Source organism: Leuciscus leuciscus (genome assembly GCF_965113295.1).
Source record: "Leuciscus leuciscus genome assembly, chromosome: 12".
Classification (NCBI taxonomy): domain Eukaryota; kingdom Metazoa; phylum Chordata; class Actinopteri; order Cypriniformes; family Leuciscidae; genus Leuciscus; species Leuciscus leuciscus.
This window is the reverse complement of record NC_138736.1, coordinates 16,592,121-16,608,337: the sequence shown is the minus strand read 5'-3', so window position 1 is coordinate 16,608,337 and position 16,217 is coordinate 16,592,121.

Genomic DNA, 16,217 nt, shown 5'->3' with positions numbered 1-16,217 from the left:
GGTACTTTTCTTGTCCCTGGACGAAATAATAAAATCTAAAAAAACATTTATTCTTTTTTGTTTTTGCCACACTTACTTCACCCCAAGGGGAACTTATAAAAAATGTATCATGGCTCAATCATTCTTTTTATTATATAATATGAGGCCTTTTATGCATGGTTTTTACTGTTTTCCCTCTGTCCCTAAGTCAGACTTTGTACCTTCAACCTCGCTTAATTCTAAATTAAATATTTAAATAATGTAGATTTCAAGTACAAATGATAAAATAATGTCTAATTCAATTATACATATTATATATTGCAATATTTATTCACATTTTCCTATATTTTTCATAAGTAGAACCCTTGTCCCTTGGGTTCACTCTCATTTCCACCACACTGTACAAAATAGAATCCTGGGATCATTGTTTTAGGTTTGTATACTTAGTAACCATAGCAACAGAAACCCCACAGTGGAACACAAGGCTGGGTGAAAGGGTGACCTCTTTAGGGGGTAATGAAAAGAAGAAAAATCAAGGTAAATATGACTAAAACTGAGAGTATGTTTATTAGTCGTCATTTCCAAACGGCTCATATTTCACATGGACGTACAAATAACTGGATAAATTTAATTTAATAATGTGTAATTTGTGTATATTTAATGCTAACTCTAAAACTAATATTAGCAGGCTAACATAGCATGATATTTTAGAGAGAAAGGTGGGAAATGTCAAGACAGGTTGTGGTGGAAATGACATTGTTCGTGCTAAACAGCAAATTATTTGGGCTATAATACTATTTATAATACTATTTGCACGGGGTTTGATGGCTTAGTTGCACATCAACCTCTTCAGTGGACCCTGATGCATCATCCTATACATTGCAACCAAGTGGCAAGACGTTGTGTTTACATTTTTTCCCCCTCCAAGCCAAGATGACCAATGGTCAGTCAGAAATGCCAAGTTGCTCTGGAATATCCACCCATTCCCTCTATCCCAGGAGACTCTTGTAGGTAAAAAAAATATATTGCAGCATCAAGCAATATCTAATGAGTCCAATCACAGTTACATTTTCCAAGTTTTGGTTTTAGATTGGGAGAAAAAATCTGATTAATCATCTGTCCACTATAGTGGACCTCATGCATCAATGGCTATATTTCAGCTACAGTTCATACTTATACTGTGAATATTGTTTTTCCATCCATCCATCTTCTTCCGCTTATCCGGGGCCGGGTCGCGGGGGCAGCAGTCTAAGCAGAGATGCCCAGACTTCCCTCTCCCTAGACACTTCCTCCAGCTCTTCCGGGGGGACACCGAGGCGTTCCCAGGCCAGCCGGGTGTGAATATTGTTTTTGAAAATACTTAATCTGCAGTGACTTTTTTGACTGTAAATAAATGTATTTGTATTATTAGAATGTAATTTTCATTGACATCAAAAAAATTATGTGATTACGTAATGCATGTTACTGGTAACACATTACTTTACTTGTAACATCAAACAGTAATCTGAATGCATTATGCATGTTACTTGTAATGCATTACCCCCAACACTGATCATTTCAGATGAGATTGAAAAAAACTTATCGCTAGGTTTTCTCAGAGGAGGGCTATGCTAGAAATGTGTCCGTCTTGAACATAATCAGAAATATAGCTGCGAGCAGCAATTGCGGGCCCAAGCCGTTGGCACCGCCACCGGCTTGGGCCCTCCATCGCTGCTCGCAGCTCGCAGTAACTATATATATCTATATCTATATATATATCTATATATATATAGATGTAATGAAGATGAAGTTCCAGTGAAATATGTTCACAATTCCCTATTGTTCACAAAAATGCAGAGGCTGATTTTGCAAATAAATCCACATTCAAACTAAAATATCTGAGTTCCTGTTAGTCGGAGCTAATGACTGTAAATTAGAAAGTTGTCCGGCTCGATGAGACCAATATACGTCCTGATTTTTTTAACTGTGGGTAAAACTAACCCCCCCACTTTTGTCAAAAGCATTTTGAAAGTGACACACTTCCTGCTACCAGTTGTTGGCGGGTCTTGACTTCATTCACACCGAGTTTGGTGGCGATCGGATGAATTCCCTAGGAGGAGTATTTCACATTCCATTGTATGCGCTTTCCAAACAACGTATAATAACCGACTTCCTGTTGGGCTGGTGTAAAACTTAGAGCACGAAAGTTGTTCGGCCCGATGAGATCTATATGTGTACTGAGTTTCATATTATTACATGCAAGTGTGTTTGATTTATAGACAAGTGTTCGGATCCCGTTCCAGGGGGCGCTGTCGAGCCCCCCTGCCACGCCCGGGTACCAGCTTCAGTCCGGCCCTGATGGCCGCAGGTTCTGACGTGTGTGCAAAATTTCAAGAGTTTTTGAGCATGTTAAGGGCCCCAAAAGTGGCAAAAGGCAGAAGAAAAATAATAATAAAAAAAATAAAAAAAAATCCTTCCGGAAACAATAGGACCTTCGCCCTTTCAGGGCTTGGGCCCTAATGATCAGCTAATAAGGGTAAATATCCATACTCTGGTGCACTGGAGGAGCATCTGAGAGGTTTACTTTCCACAGTTGTACGTTGACAGGCTTAAGAAAATTCAGATGGAATCACGTCTTCATGTTCTGATATCAAAGATACGCGAACTGCAACTTGTATGAAGTTCAATTGCCTTTGCAATATTTCACATTTATATATTTTCTGTATATATTTGATAGTTTTCACATGATTTGATATAATTTTATTGATTAGTTTGTTAAATACACATACTTTATCTGTTTGATTATTGTATTACGCTTTAAACTATAAACGCATAAAACGTACTCGGTTACTAACGTAACCTCGGTTCTCTCTAGAAGAGGGAACGAGTACTTGCGTAAGATATCTTACGCTAGGGGGAAAACCTCTTTTCCTCGAGATATTGAAGCCAAAAATTATCCTTAATTTTGCAATAATGTAAAACGCATTGCAGCAGCATGCAGACATGGGCGAGACAGCTCGCGTGCCCATTGGCTGCTCTGCGGCAACTGCACCAGCCTATCGATAGAGGCTCCTCATGACGTCAGAACCAATGAGGGCGCTTCGCGCCCATTACGTCATGTCCCGCCGAAATCGGGTGGGGCCAGGGCTATAAATACGGCCCAGAGAGGCTGGTTTGGTCAGTTTTTCATCGCTGAAGCGAATCAGAACATGACGCATGCACGGCAAGATACGCAAGTACTCGTTCCCTCTTCTAGAGAGAACCGAGGTTACGTTAGTAACCGAGTACGTTCTCTTACGAGAGGTCTCTCGTACTTGCGTAAGATATCTTACGCTAGGGGAACACAATGTAAAACGCCATGCGTGCTTGAGACATAACACTAAAGTCCCAAGGGCAGGTGCCCGGGGCTCATACAGTGCCTAATCACAAGGGACTCACAGAGAATCCGGGAAGAGGGGCTAGAATAGCATCATTCCTGTAATATTGAGCTCTGATAAGAGCATGTTATATCAAGTGTTCCACACAGCCAGGGCGAACTCAGCCTGGACTGGTAAATATGGGGGACTTACGTACTGCCCACAGAAGTATATAGGCGATCAGTGATCGACGCTCTAGCAGTTTCAGCATCCCGAGCCGATAGCATCGGGCGGGCAATACTGAAAAATTAAACCGAGAGCAACCTAGCTTGCAAAGCGGGAATCTCGAGGTTATAAAACCTTATAAATGTAGATGGGGAGGCCCAGCCTGCCGCCATACAGATATCTTGCAAGGCAATCCCACTAGACCAAGCCCACGACGAGGCTATGCCTCTTGTGGAGTGCGCTTTGACACCTATCGGGCATTGCAGGCCCTTGGATGTGTAAGCTAGCGCTATAGCATCAACTATCCATCTGGATAGACTCTGTTTTGACGCAGCTAGTCCCTTAGAACGTCCGCTGAACAAAACAAAGAGCTGCTCCGTCTGTCTGAAAACAGATGAGCGAGACACATAGGCTCTTAACGCCCTGACCGGGCAAAGGAAGCCTGCGTCCCCTTCCTCCTCAGATACCGGCAGGGCCGACAGGGAGATAACCTGTGCCCTAAACGGTGTGTTGAGGGATTTAGGAACATATCCGTGCTTTGGTTTGAGTATGACTCTCGAGTCATTCGGCCCAAACTCCATACACGTCGTGCTCACTGAGAGCGCTTGCAAATCCCCTATGCGCTTCACTGAAGCGAGAGCCAGAAGAAACACTGTTTTGAAAGACAAGGGTTTCAGGTCTATTGACTGTATTGGCTCGTTCATGGCTTCCAGAACCGTGGAAAGGTCCCAAACGGGAACTGAGGGTGGTCTGGGAGGGTTCAGCCTCTTAGCTCCTCTAAGGAAGCGAATGACCAGATCGTTCCTTACTAATGACTGGCCAAGCGGTGGTTCAGCGAACGCTGCTATGGCCGCCACATAAACTTTGAGCGTGGATGGGGTTCTGCCCTTATCCAGAAGCTCTTGTAAAAAGGAGAGAACCTCCGGCACCCCACAGCGTGAGGGTGAAGTGCCACTCGCTGTACACCAGCTAGTGAACACAGACCATTTTGAGGAATAGAGCCGCCTCGTAGATGGAGCTCTAGCCTGCGTGATCGTGTTTAACACTCCCGCTGGGAGGTTAACGGGTACCCGTTGATGGCCCACACATGTAGGGACCAAAGCTCCGGGCGAGGATGCCAGATCGAGCCGTTCGCCTGCGAGAGGAGATCCCTCCTCACCGGTATCGGCCACGGGGCGGTACTCGTCAGCTGCATCAGGATTGGAAACCAGACTTGGTTTGTCCAAAATGGGGCGACGAGTAGCACTGGGCATCCGCTCTCCCTGATTCGGTCTAACACCTGGGGTAGGAGCGTGACACGGGGAAACGCATAGAGCGGGCAGCGGGGCCAGACGTGAGCCAGCGCGTCCCTGCTCTTGGAGAAGAATTCCTGACAATGAGCGTTCTCTTGAGACGCAAATAGGTCTATTTCCGCTCTGCCAAATGTCCTCCATAGCATTTTGACTGTCTGTGGATGTAAAGACCATTCTCCTGTCGGCAGATTGTTTCTGGACAGTCTGTCTGGTCCCACATTCAGATGGCCGGGCACATGCGCTGCCCTGAGCGAGCGCAGATTGTGCTGAGCCCAGACCAGGAGGCGTTCCGTCAGCCTGTGAAGGATTCTGGATCTGATACCTCCTTGGTGATTTATATAAGCCACCACTGACATGTTGTCCGAACGGACCAAGACGTGGTGTCTTTTTATCTGGGGACAAAAAGCGCCTCAGCGCGTTGTCGACTGCCATCATTTCCAGGCAGTTTATATGCAGAAGCTTTTCCCGTTCCGACCACTGGCCGAATAACGGTCTGCCCTCGAGCAGCGCTCCCCATCCCGAGGTTGAGGCGTCCGTAGACACCACCTTCACACTCGAGGAAGTCCCCAGGCTTACACCTGACCGGTACCAGTCGGTCACTGTCCAAGGTTTCAGAGCTGCGACGCATTTCTGATCGACCTTGAGGCGCGCGAGACCGGAGGTCCAAGCTCTGCGCGGCGCGCGCTTTCAACCAATACTGCAGCGGGCGCATGCGAAGCAGACCCAGCTGAAGCACTGATGATGCTGAAGCCATGAGACCCAGCATCCTTTGAAACTTTTTGAGTGGGACTAAAGCGCCGTGGCGAAAAATCTCTGTCATGCGCTGAATACTTAGTCTGCGCTGCGGCGACAGCTGTGCTGTCATAGACAGCGAGTCCAGATCTGTGCCCAGAAAAGATATTTTCTGACTGGGAGACAGTGAACTCTTTGCCCAATTGACTGTGAGACCTAAATTCTCGAGGTGATCGAGTAATATGGTCCTGTCTTCTATGAGCTCCGACTGTGATCGAGCTAGAACCAGCCAATCGTCCAAATAATTCAGCACTCGTATGCCTCGGAGCCTGAGGGGTGCGAGCGCTGCATCCATGCACATCGTGAATACGCGAGGTGCCAGGGATAGGCCAAATGGCAGGACTGTGTACTGATATGCCTGGCCCTCGAAGGCGAATCTCAAAAATCGCCTGTGACGTGACGCTATTTGTATTTGAAAATAAGCGTCTTTCAGATCTATCGACATGAACCAGTCCCCTTGGCAAATTTGCGAGAGGATTTTCTTGGTCGTGAGCATTCTGAACCGTCGTTTCAGAAGTGCTTTGTTTAGTCGTCTTAGATCTAAAATGGGTCTGAGACCTCCGTCTTTTTTGGGTACCAGAAAATATCTGCTGTACATGCCCCCTTCGCTCTGAGCTTGTGATAGGGGTTCTATAGCCCCTTTGCTCAGTAACTTCGCTATTTCGGCCCGAAGTAGGTGTGCTACTTCCTTTTTCACCGTAGTATCGATTCGCGGCGCTTTGCGTTGCGGGCGTCGACCGAACTGTAGCGAATAGCCTCTTTCTATAATGTCTAGCACCCACTTCGAAACCCCGGGTAGCCTTGCCCATGCGTTTGCACGAATGGCTAGGGGTTGAATGCGAAGCGCGCTCTGGTCGCTCAGCGACAGAGGGGCTTCAGTGTGCTGCAACATAAGCGTCGCGCTTATGACATTTGAGGCAGGGGGCGCGCTGATAACAGCGGGCAGATTGCCCGCGCTCGACTCCTCTGCGGTGGTCAACCGAGAGGGGGAGGGCTGGACGAGTCCCGTAAGACCTGTCATGTCTATGTGTGAATGTGGGCGTGGGATAGCGGGCACATTTACAACACTGAGAGCATTGTCTGCCTGAGCAGAGCGAATGCATGTTGGTTTCGTTTTACAGAAACCTTGAGACATGCAGAACGTAGTGTTTGTGGACACTGGGCAGTGGGCACATTTACCACATTTAATGCGCAATCGATCTGGGTCGATTTCATGTGCGCGAGCCCTGTGCGACGGGCTGTGTTTCTGTATAGGAATGAGCACTGGGCAGTGGGCATTTTGTCTACACTCATAACACCATCGGCCGTGGCCGGAACACCAGAAAATACACTCTATGGGATTTATCTGGGTAGCCGTAAAGCGGCGTTTGTGTGCAGGCAAGCGGGCTGTGTCGCCGACTTGTTTACTGCAGAATACACTGGAACAGTCGCATTTACTGGAACTGAACGAGCGAGAAGTTGCCATAGAAACAGAGAGCGTCAACATGCTGGCGTTTGTTTGCAGGTGTGCGTGTATTACAATAGGCTCGTGCACTGCAATATTGACATTTCCAGAGAAATGTGTGAGAATGGAGGTAGTGACGCACGGAAACCATAGAAACGGTGCTTGGGTGCAGGCGAGCGGGTTGTACAACGCGCTCGTTGGCTGCAAAAATACACATCTGCAGTCGCCTTTTCAGGGAACTGACAGAGCGAGCATTGACGGCAAAACATTTTTTTTTTTTTTTTGCTGGTAGACCTGGGATCGAACACGGGTCTATCGCATGAAAACCTGAGAATCTGCCACTGGGCCACAGGGGAAGACACAAAGGCATTTATATAGCGCGAGTATTATCAGAGAAACCTGTGTTTCTGTGTAGGAATGAGCACTGGGCAGTGGGCATTTTGTTTACACTCATAACACCATCGGCCGTGGCCGGAACACCAGAAAATACACTCTATGGGATTTATCTGGGTAGCCGTAAAGCGGCGTTTGTGTGCAGGCAAGCGGGGCTGTGTCGCCGACTTGTTTACTGCAGAATACACTGGAACAGTCGCATTTACTGGAACTGAACGAGCGAGAAGTTGCCATAGAAACAGAGAGCGTCAACATGCTGGCGTTTGTTTGCAGGCGTGCGTGCATTACAACAGACTCGCTCACTGCAGTATGACATTTCCAGTCGCCTGAACTTCAGAGGGGAATGAGAAATGTGTGAGAAATAGAATTCGGCCCGGCCGCAGCGGGACATTATCACTCTTTTCTCCTTTCGCCAGTGACGCGCGGGAACCATAGAAACGGTGTTTGGGTGCAGGCGAGCGGGTTGTACAACGCGCTCGTTGGCTGCAAAATGCACATCTGCAGTCGCCTTTCAGGGAACTGACAGAGCGAAGCATTGGAGGCATAATTAATCTGCCGTTAAACCGAGATTCGAACCCCGGTCTCTCGTGTGAAAAACCAAAGTTTCCTCCACTGAGCCACAGGGGGGAACACAAAGGATTTCAGATGCACGAGCATATAAGAGCGTCAACATGTTTTCTTCGGCGTTTGCTTGCCGGCGCTGCAATATTTATATTTCCAGTCGCCTGATCAGGGAACTGAGAAATGTGTGAGAAAATTCAGGTCAGTCCAGCCTCGGCGGGACTAAAACGCTATTTTCTCCTTTCGCTGGTGATTGACGCGTGAATGGGGCGCAGAGGCAGGGTAGCTTTCTTGTACGTAAAGAAAAACTAACCCCGACCGTCCGCTTCCAGCCTCCCCTGTGAACGGCGCATTTTGCGCGGCTCGAACAGAGGGAGAGAGAAAGCTAGCCCGGTGACCGTCCGCTCCTGACATCCCCTGTGAACGGCGCGGTTTGCGCGGCTCGAACAGAGGGAGAGCAGGTATCATCCTCCAAGCAGGCAAGGCAAGCGGGCGCACCGGCGAGCTTTGCGGGTTGGGGGGGAAAGGGGCGTCTTGAAAAAGACGCCCGGCTCTTTTAGTGCAATGAGAGTGTGTGTCGCGGCGGCGAACACACACACATACACAAAACACAGTAACAGAGAAAAGTATATGTACGCCGGAAAGCGTCAGCAGGAACGGCGACTGAAGGCGGCGAGTTGTCGACCGGCAGCTTCAGATGCAGACTAATCCCGCTGGGTGCTTGCAATCAGACGGCGCGGCTTCCTCTCAGGATCCAGCGATGCGTGAGCCCGCTGAAGAGATGAAAAACTGACCAAACCAGCCTCTCTGGGCCGTATTTATAGCCCTGGCCCCACCCGATTTCGGCGGGACATGACGTAATGGGCGCGAAGCGCCCTCATTGGTTCTGACGTCATGAGGAGCCTCTATCGATAGGCTGGTGCAGTTGCCGCAGAGCAGCCAATGGGCGCGCAAGCTGTCTCGCCCATGTCTGCATGCTGCTGCAATGCGTTTTACATTATTGCAAAATTAAGGATAATTTTTGGCTTCAATATCTCGAGGAAAAGAGGTTTTCCCCCTAGCGTAAGATATCTTACGCAAGTACGAGAGACCTCTCGTAAGAGAACTAAAAACTCATTAAACTCATTAAACTATAAACTCAAGTGGACATCTGAAAATCTCTTTGAAAAATGTGTTCGAAAAAAAAAAAAAACCCAAAAAAAAAAAATTTGTTTTTCATGCACTAAGAGCAATAAAAACACAGGAAAAAAATCCTGACTGAGGTTATCAAAATTCATGCATGAAAAGGTTAAGGTAGTAAGGAAATATTGTATTATTTATTATTGTTACAATATTGTTGGTAAATAAGAGAACAATAGATAAGTAAGTTTGACATGATGTCTTGGCTCTTTCTTTAAGATGGCAAGCAATACCACAGCACAGAGGTCAAGATCATATAGAGAAAGAATAAAATCAGATCCACTTAAATATTGCCTATTTTATCTGTTATTCAACATTTATATTCAACTGGTTATATTAAGGTTATATTAAGGCAATGATGACATAAAGGGTTTGCTCTAGTTTGTAGTTCAGCATGTAGAAAGCAGTGAAGAAATGATTTGCTGATTTTTAACACATATTCATGTTTTTTTCATTTTTGGATTGCTTTTCATTTAAAAATATGGATATGTTTTTGTTCACTAATGCTGTTGCTTATTGATTTGCTCTGGTTCACCACATAGAGCAGTAGAAAAATAGTTTTTAATTGGAAGTTGCCAATCTATGTCATTTCCGCCACACACTGTCTCTTCCGCCACGCCATGTCATTTCCACCACAACACATATTTTAAAGTAAAACATATAAAAAACATACAATCAAAACAACTATATTCAGTGGTGTTGATATTTGTGCAGTTAGGGGTAAGATATGTGTATACACTTTGAGAAATACATGATTTTGAGCTATGATAAGTAAATGAAATGTTCCAGTGATCTAGTTTTAGGTGTTTTTTAGTGTAAACATTGTAAAATCTTTACAGTTACATTTCTGAAAAATAAATAAATTACAAATTTGATCAGTGATGTGTGTGCTATTTAATCAAATATATTTATAACAGAAGATATTTAATTATTTTCTCTTCAAAACACGTTTTGCTATCTGATGGAAATGACGATTTTCTTGGACTGTCAGATAAAAATGGCTAAATATATATTATTCAATACAAATCATCACAGCCAACTTAAGGGAAGGTTTCTAGACAGATTGAGAAACCAACTGATACTAAAAAACTGTTTGTAGAAATGTTTTTATTTTCTGAAACTGTCTAGCTCAAAGAGTACGTTGAAGAATTACCCATATACAGCTGAGTTTTTAGACTGTTTTCTTATAGGATAATGCTTGTGCTTTTCATGTGAGTTTGGTGTTAATCCTCTATAATCGCTGCTGTCATGAGCACATAAAAGGCAGCCAGGTGCTAATTAACATAGTGCGATTGAGAGTGGATAATGCCATCACAGGCCCGGAGTGAAAAACAATCATGCTCAGCACATCATGTGCGTTCAGGATCATCAAATCAGAACTATCTACTTCTGATTACAATTAATCATTATAACATGATTTTTCATATCTAGAAATAAGGGAAATCAGCAGCAGTTACAAATAAACTAGTGTGATGGCATTAATACAGCACTTTGTGATAAAACATTTTACAGTTTTACACTAAGTTCTAAATAAAGATTATTGGAGTATGTTTTACTATAAAATACTATTTCATTCTTTCTACTTCAAAATGTAATATTTCATTAAATGTGGTACTCGCAATTTGTGAATATTTTGTATATGTCAATCCTATACCATTTCTATGTGTGTGTGTGTGTGTGTGTGTGTGTGTGTGTGTGTGTGTGTGTGTGTGTGTGTGTGTGTGTGTGTGTGTGTGTGTGTGTGTGTGTGTGTGTCTAAGAAAAAGTTGTGTGTCAATGTGTGTACAAACCCGTTCTGTAATATGATCACATATTAAATCTGTAATATTTAAATCCTTTAAGCTGTGCACTTATTTGAGATAGTCGGTTCAAGTGTTGAAATTGCCCCAGCACTGTCCCACTCTGATATATTCATTTAAAGCCTTTCTCTATATAAATATATTAATGGTACTTTATTATTTCTGGTGAATATATTCCAAAAGATTGCAGGCAGATGAGGTAATCTTTCAGCTGAGAATAAAAACATTAAATATATTATAGTTGACCCTGTCTCCTATACTGCTAGCAGTCACGACGACACACAATCTAATCTAATCAGTGAAAGTTTTCTGAAGCTATGGCAACCAAAAGATGTGTTTTGTTTTCTTTTTCAAATTGCCACTGCGGCTGTAAGGTTTATGTGTAGTCTGTTGAGTTTCATTGTGTTTTGGCTCTGTTTTCCCTGTTCTGGTTTGCTTGTGTTCCCTGTGCTAGTTAGTCTCCATGGTTGTTAAAGCTGCCGTCGGCAACATTTTTTTGATCATATTCAGTGTAATCGACACTATAATCCGACAGAACAGCATAAATAAGGTGGTTTTAGAAAAAAACCCGAGCTTCTAACTCCACCTGGAGCGTGTTATTTGTTTTGCAAAAATCCAGCGCTCCCGCTTCATCAGGTCCAATCAGCGCAGGGGGGTGTGAGATCTGACTGTCAATCACAGGTCGTGCACACGCCACAGATCCCCCCTCACTCGCGCACGTTAATATCACATGCACACGCCACGCCTGAAGTTCGCCTGGAGATTGCATGAAGCGTGATGGCGGAGAGAAAATCTACTAACAAGCTTCCAATTCATCGGTTAATTGCTATCTATGGATAGATTAGCCAGGGCAGCCTACCTCCGAGTCCATGGTGTTGATAGATGCTGAAGAGACGGACGCGTTCACAGAAAATCAGGTACACACGCACAGTGACGCACTGACGAGCACGACCTCGATGGGAGGGTGCTCGCTGGTAGTGGGGAGGGGCATGAGAGTTGTAAACATTCAAAATTTTGGCTAATCGACCCAATCTGCCAGACTTGCCGACGGCAGCTTTAATTTAGTACCACACCTGTTCTGTTTCCTTGATTGTGTATAAGCCTTTGGTTCATTCAGTTCTTGATCTGGTATCGTTTGTGTTACGTGGTTGTGATTTATGTGCTACACCCTGTGATTCTCCAGAGTGTTTCGTGTTGGATTTACGATTAAAGACTGTTATGTGATAATCCTTGTCATTTTGTGCTTCATTACAGCCACTCAAGTTTGACAGTAGCAGAGAAGTGGAGGTTCCCTGTGGCGCTTTTGTGTAGAAAGGTCAGTTTTGGTTTTGCGGTAAAGATCTGTTGCCTCTTCTGTTTAGACACCTCATGAAATCTTATCATTAATGCTGCTCTGCAGTGCCACAACCCCCCAAACACCAGGGCGCATGTAACTCCACTGTTGACTCTTTGAAGCAGGGATACATGTTGCCATTGGCAACCAAGACCTTGCATGGCTCTACACACTGCCACTCTCTTACTGGCTGCAGACTTTTGAAAATCAGTCTAAACATGTCACTAAATTATTTGCTCGTAGGTCTATTTGTTACACACTGAGCCTCCGACAATAATCAGGTTTCCATTTAGTCCTTGTTTTTTTTTCTCTTCCTTTTTCTCTATTTAACTCTAGTGTTCTAGAACAGCATTTATATATTTTTTCTTTTAACGGATTCAGTCCACCATGTCTTGAAGCTTTCAGTGAGCAAAAACACTTCTTTCCTTTCAGAGGTAGGTAGGAGTGTGGTGTAGCCTATTAAAGGAATAGATTTTCTTGTTCTTTTCTCTTTTCTTTTTTTTTTTTTTTACTCTAAAAGACAAAAATAGATTTTGGTCAGTTCCTGCAAGATAAAAAAAAAAAAAAAAAAAAAGGCACAAAAGTACAATGAAAAGGATCGATACAGTGTGTGCTATATTTAAAGTATTTTGAAGCCATATGACAGTTATTTTGTGTGAGAAACTCAGCAAAATGTAAATGCACCTACACATTAGAGAAAACTCTGATGGAGCTTCAATAGCAATATTTAACATTTGTTTTAAGAGTGTGAAAAGAGCCATATCTGTTACAGGAGAGGCTTCCTCTCCGCTTCCTCCGGATCACCAGAGGGAGCTCTCACCAGAATATTGACTGTTGCTATTCGAACTACAAATCCCATAGGCCCTCATACCTGGGACTGATTACACACACACCTGCAATTCATCACACAAACACTATTTAAACACTCCACACACACACCACCGTTGCGAAGTCTTGATTTGTCGTGGTGATCATTTCTGAGCGTTTCTACTGTGGACTATATTCTGTGTTTGATCTTGGACTGTTTCTTGTTGTTTGACTCCTTACCGCCTGCACCGTAGGGATGGGCAAATGAAGCCTCATGAAGCACTGAGGCTTTCCCTTGATTGTTCCGGGAAAAGATTCGATGCATCATGAGTGTCGAAAACAGCGCCATCTTGTGGCAGGTCAAATTTATAGCAGCCATATACCTGAGTGCGCAGCGCCGTTGTTTTATCTATTAAGCACAAATAAAAGCATGACAACGCTAAATGTTCAGTTTTCTGATAATATAATTCACATATTAAAGTGAGGCAATAAATTAAATGTAACAATTATATTAATACTAATTATAAAAATACCAAAAGAGTTGCTCGATGCAAGTAAATGGTGGTCTAATTATTGTATGGTTTCTATGCTGTTTATATGGCAGAATGTATGAGCATGTAACAGGCTAAAGGCTTATTTATATATAAAGTACTGTGCAAAAGTCTTAGGCATGTTAATATACTGTGAATGTTTGCTGCCTGCCTCGACCTTGCTTGTACCTGTTTTCGACTTAATAAAACTGCAGATGGATTCTCAATCCGATGACTCCTCATTACAATATCGTTTTGAAATAAAGCGGAAATACTGCAAGTTAGATTTCTGAAAAGTTTCTACTTAATTGTATTGAATGTGCACTTGCAGTGTAATTCATATCTTAAAAAAAAAAAAATTTAACTGTACTTGCAGATAATATATTATAAATTAGATAAAAAGACAGTTTCTCTCAGACAAGAGAGTACAGTTTCATGTTTTGGTAACACTTTATTTGAAGGGGTGTGCATAAGACTGACATGACAGCTTCATAATCATGACAAGACACATGTCATGAATATGAAGGAGGTTTTATGCATGTTAATGACAATTGTCATTAAGTGTCATTCGCTCAATTATGTCATTTTTAATGCAGATGACATTGTTTGAGATGTCTTTGTTATGACAACTTGACATAAACCAATACATCATAACCTGTCAGTGTCTTTGTCATGACAACTTGACATTACCAAGACAACATAACCTGTCATAAATATGTCATAAACATTGCATAGCAGATTAATCATCGAACTTAAGAAACTACTTAGCTTTATGGGTTAACATTACATTATATTTCTGACCACTTTTTTTCCAGTGGCACAAATTGAATTTGTCATTAAAATGTAATTAAGTGTTAATACATTAACATATTTTATAACAGAGTCATGAATATTTTTCTTGACCTCAACTACAGTGATACAACTTTAATTTGTCATTAAAATGTCATTAAGTGTTAATACTGTCAAATTATTTTATAACTAATACTGGAATACTGGAGAAAAAAAGAGGTAAGAAATATATTCATGACACAGTTATAATGGCCTCATGACAGCCAATGTAAAAAAACAAAAAAAAAACACACATGACAGTTTAATGTAATATTAACCCATAAAGCTAAGTAGTTTCTTAAGTTTGATGATTAATCTGCTATGTCATGTTTATGACACATTTATGACAGGTTATGATGTATTGGTTTATGTCAAGTTGTCATAAAGACATCTCAAACAATGTCATCTTTGCATTAAAAATGACATAATTGAGCGTTACATGACATAAGTGTTACCCAGTAACAGACTTACGTGCACTTTATAATATTTTCTTTTAAAGTGCATTTTAAATCATGTTTTAATAATCTTTTGCTGTGTATAGTGTGTTGTTTGATTTTTCATTTAAAGTTAATGTTTTAAATGAACTAAATTGCAACTTCATCTTTACAAATGTGTAATTACAAATATATTTAAATGCACAACATACAAGTTTCAATTCAATTTTAGTTCACCATAAATGCTCGTCAGTACATTTGGCCATTCACTTTAACCATAATTATTTCAAATACAATAAAAGTAATTCTGAAATAACATAAAGATAAAAATAAATCAATGCATTCTTTCATTTAGCATAAATAGTGTGTTACTAGACTACTGACAGGGGTGTTACCAGAATCACAGTGGTGGTCTATTTTAGATAGAGTGTGAAACAACTCATTCTTTGTGCACTGAACATGTTTCTAGCACTATTAATTTATTTCACAACATAGGCTTGTACTGTCACAAATGCAGGTCGAAGCAGGGAAGGATGCAGGATCTACTTGCAGCAGCTTTTATTTAAACTCAAAACTAGACAAATACAGACTCGGGCCAAGGAACAGGACTCGGGAACAGAACAACCAAACATAACACGACAACGACAGACAGGGAACAGACTAAAACACAGGGCTTAAATACACAGAACAGATCAGGGAAACAAGACACAGCTGGGACAAATGAACTCAATGACTAATTAACAAGACATCAGGTGACAGGGATAACATCAATGAAACACATGGACAAACTGGGTGTGCCACAGGCAAACACCATGAACACAGACACTAAATGTGACAGAATGCCCCCCTCCCGAAAGGCGTGTCCTCACGCCGCAAGGACTTCACAGGAGTGGGAGGGTGGGCGTCCTGGAGGCCAAGGAGGCCAAGGAGGCCAAGGAGGTCGAGGCCTAACAGGACAGGAGGACAGGACTCAGGCGTGGCGGCAGCCATCTGTACTGAGGGTTTAGGTTCAGGCGTGGCAGCCATCTCGGGACGAGACTCAGGCGTGTCACGGCCATCTCGGGACGAGACTCTGGCTAGGCAGACGTGACGTGAACGGTCTCTGGCTCGGCAGACGTGACGTGAACGGTCTCTGGCTCGGCAGACATGACGTGAACGGTCTCTGGCTCGGCAGACGTGGCGGCGGCCATCCTGGGAAGAAGAATCAGGTGTGGCCACCTACTTGGCTGGATATTCCCCTTTAATGCTGCTAGATCCATAAGTGGTCTGTCGTTTGGTCACAAATG